At 37.5% G+C, this 3,988-nt stretch overlaps 1 pseudogene; it reads left to right on the top strand.

The window, feature by feature from the left end:
- LOC138029316 (leukocyte elastase inhibitor pseudogene) lies at positions 1-1,351 on the top strand (annotated as a pseudogene).
- Positions 1,352-3,988: the final 2,637 nt, after the last annotated feature.

Genomic DNA, 3,988 nt, shown 5'->3' with positions numbered 1-3,988 from the left:
ACTAACAGTAGGGAGGTTAATTAAGCAATGGTAGGCACCGTCCTTCTTTGGTTGAACTCCTCTTCAAATTCATTTTGCAACAAGACACTTTCCACTCTCGCTCGCAACTGCAATAAAACTGCCATAAAATAGCTGAAGTATTCATAATGGAAAGCGCTGTTCAAGCAAGCAACAAATTCTGTGTGGATCTTCATAAACATCTTCAAAGTGACGACAAGTTCCAGGGAAAAAACGTTTTCTATTCATCGAGCAGTTTGAGTCTAGCTCTCGCTATGACTTACATGGGAGCAAGAGGTAAAACAGCTGCCCAGCTGAAGAAAGGTCTCCATTGAGAAGGACTTCCTCAAAACAAACTTCAATCTGAAGAAAAAGTATTTCTTGCCGTCCTTCAAGAGTTAAACGCCAAGGGCAATGAACTGCAGGCTGCGAATCGACTGTTTGTTCAGAAGGATGTCAACTTGGTAAAAGATTTCGTCAAGGGAACAAAAGAGTTCTACGGTGCTAAGGTAGCTTTGGTTGATTACCAGAAAGATGCCGAGGGTGCTCGAAGAGAGGTTAATAAATGGGTTGAAGAACAAACGAAGAAGAAGATCAAGAATTTGATTGCCGAGGGAGTATTCAATAACCTAACCCGATTAACCTTGGTAAATGCAATATACTTCAAAGGATTCTGGCAAAACCAGTTCAACGACAAAGCTACATATGATCAGGAATTCTTTTCCTCGGAAAGTGAAAAGATGAAGGTAAAGATGATGCACTTGACAGAAATGTTTAAGCATGTTTGCGACGCAGGAAAGTTGAGCTGTCAAGTGCTAGAGATGCCCTACCAGGGAAAAGAGCTGTCCATGATTGTTCTGTTACCCCATGAAATCCAGGGCCTTGCCAAGTTAGAGGAAGAACTTACCGATAACAAGTTAGACGAAGTTATTGAATCGTTATCAAAGGTATAGCCAGAGAAAGTGGAAGTTTCTTTACCAAGGTTCAAGTTTACACAGGAGTTCCATCTCAATAATATCCTTGCCAAAATGGGGGCAACAGATATGTTTAGCGAGTTCGATGCTGATTTTACAGGCATCGCACCAGCCCATGTGAAGCTCTACGTTTCTCATGTCATCCACAAGGCTTTTGTGGAAGTCAACGAGAAAGGCACAGAGGCTGCAGCAGCTACTGCTGTTGTGATGAAAGAGCGCTTCTCCCGTGTTATGAAGCCCCCTGTCTTTCGTGCTGATCATCCATTTCTGTTTTTGATACATCACAAAAAATCAAGAGCGATATTGTTCATGGGTCGTTTAATCAAACCGGAAGTAGTGTGACAAGTGACGAAAATACCCGGAATGATTTGACAGGGGGGGGGGAAAGTAGGTAATCATTTTTCGCAACAATGATAATTTAATAGGCTAGTTTTGAATTGTCAAGGGAACAATTTGTTTTGTTTCTGTTAAAAACAAAATAAAATGCAAATTATCCTGGGAACCTTCACTCTGTTCTCCTCTGTTCTTTAGTTTTTGTGCAGTTCAAAACTTGTCTGTTAGAGCGACTTTCATGTGACCTTGAAAAATAACGAAAAACAGAACGTAAACAAAAATACAAAGCATTTAATTGGCTCGTCGAACAGAAACAAACGAGCGCGAATTTTCATTGGCTTGGTAAACGTGGATGCAAACAATGTCATTTCTCAATGGAACTTTCTGGAAGGTTTCTTTTTGACGTCATTTGAAATGCAGTAATGTGATTGGGCAATCGAACTGTTTACGCCATATTAGGTGTTTCCTTGGAGGGAATATGGAGAAGCTTTGTTTTAATCTTGCCAAACATTGGTTCGTGAAACAAATAGCGAATACTTTTTCAAGGACATGCGAAAGTCGCTCTATTGAAGAGAATGCATGCAGATGTATAAAAAGTAATTTTTCCATGATGAAGACAAACTTCTCAACATATTTTACTGCAAACAACCTTGGAGCAGTTTTCAATTCAGTTGCATCAATTTACACAGAAAGTAACGGGAAAAGTGAAAAACACTGAATGCAAAATAATAGATTTTGAAGTCCCATGATTATGAGTCAAATGGTCAACAAGACTCACAGTCAATATAGCAATAATATATTGATTAAGCCTAAGCCATCGTTTCAGTGATTAGGCCTAAGCACTCTCTGAAATTACTTTTAGCTTTCATTTTATGGGTTAGGGTAACTGCACTAACTCATTGACTCATAAAAACTTGATACTCAGAGATTATAAATGAAAGCAGCTGTTAAGAAATCTGAATAAAGTTCTTGTTTCTTTAGTTCTAACATAACATTGATAATTTTAATTATCAGGGAGTGTTGATGTGGATAACTAGATGTAATTTTATCGATTTGGACTTATACTTGTCACAATAATAATAATAATAATTTCTTATTGTGCATGCCTTTTTTAAGGGAGTGTCATTAAACCAAAGTGTAATAGAAAGTGAAAGCCACTAATGTTATTCGAAGTCTGATAATAAGTACACAATGTGATAAATCATACATAAGTTGTGGATCAGGATTGAAAAATAGAACTAAAGCAGCCACTGATAGGTATCTCATAATTATTCATTTTATTTGTCAGTTATGAAAACCAACCAATGAGTCAAAATATGAAACTGGGCAAAATTGTGACTATTATTTTTAGTCCCCCTTTTGTAAAGTAAACAAGAAACGTTCATGAAATGTAGTCAATTTGCTGGTTAGGTCTGGATAACTTGTTTTGTGATAAGAAAGTAGAGCTATCAATAATAAGATAAGGAAAGTTAGTCCATGGCTACAGTGAAAAGCGCTTGTGCATTAAATTAAACCCCCCCCCCCCCCAAATTAAAATTTCAAATCATGGATAACACAACAAGATAAAAGTTGTAAATCTGTTTGTGTAGTTACAATGCGAACCCATAGTTGAGTTCATGTAAATCTCATACAATATTGTGTTTGAATTTTGTGATAGATGGTGTTCCTTATTTGGGGAACAATACTTGTATTTTGTCAACATTTATCACAATGCTTATTGCATGTTTGGATTAAAAGAAAAATATGTGGGACTTGAAGCGCATGGTTTTGCAGGATGTAACAATCACAAACTTGGCAGGAATATATGCAGAGTCATGACAGCAGTTTCCAGGGCCAATGAAACACAATCACGACAGAACATAACATTCAACAACAACTGCTGAGAATCCAGACCGGCCCGAGGCAAACTAGATGTTGAACCTGGGACGACTACCAGGAAAAAATTCAACCAGTGGCCAGAACATGTCTTGATCCTGGGATCCCTGGTTCTCAAGGTAATTGCCCTATGTCATTCATGCAAAGGTTAGTCAACAAAGGAACAACTGCTGCCAATCCACAAGGGCTTGCACAGCTACAGTTAATCCTGGCTCAAATAGCAAAGTATAAAATATTAGGAACTTTATGATCTATGAAGACGACGTTGACATGAAAACGTTACCTTAAATTATACCTATGGGCTGACCATTTAACTCTTGAGGGGCGGGGGGTGATTTCTGGTTAGCAAGTGTTTCTTTTTCTGGCAACCTGGTGGGCAGGATATTTTTTTCCCTCCTAAATGCTCTACAGGATATTTTTTTTTCTCTCCTCATTTCTCTGCAGGATTTTTTTTTTCTTCAAAAAAGGGTGGTGTTTACATTTACATTGTGGTGATCGCAGTAATAGTCCTAATATGGAGCTGCAAAGCCTTAAATGTTGTAAGCTATACAAAATCATTCTTGTATAGCTACATGTTTTTGAATGTCATTCTTTAGAATCATTTAATATTACTGAATAACAATATTCTCATGTTATAAAGTGATGCTCCACAGGTAGATTTGAAAATGTTTAGCTTCTTAATTTAAAAAAAATAGCTAAAAATAGCAAAAAGCAGTTTAGAAATGCTCATAGCAATGTGTAATTTAGGCTAACCGTAATGGCTTGCATGACTGGCTCCTATGACTTGGAGCCATGTGAACAGAGCAAGC

The sequence above is a fragment of the Montipora capricornis genome, chromosome 13, assembly GCF_036669925.1.
Source record: "Montipora capricornis isolate CH-2021 chromosome 13, ASM3666992v2, whole genome shotgun sequence".
Lineage (NCBI taxonomy): Eukaryota > Metazoa > Cnidaria > Anthozoa > Scleractinia > Acroporidae > Montipora > Montipora capricornis.
The sequence above is the reverse complement of the archived record's forward strand: the minus strand, read 5'-3'. Positions and strand labels throughout refer to the sequence as shown.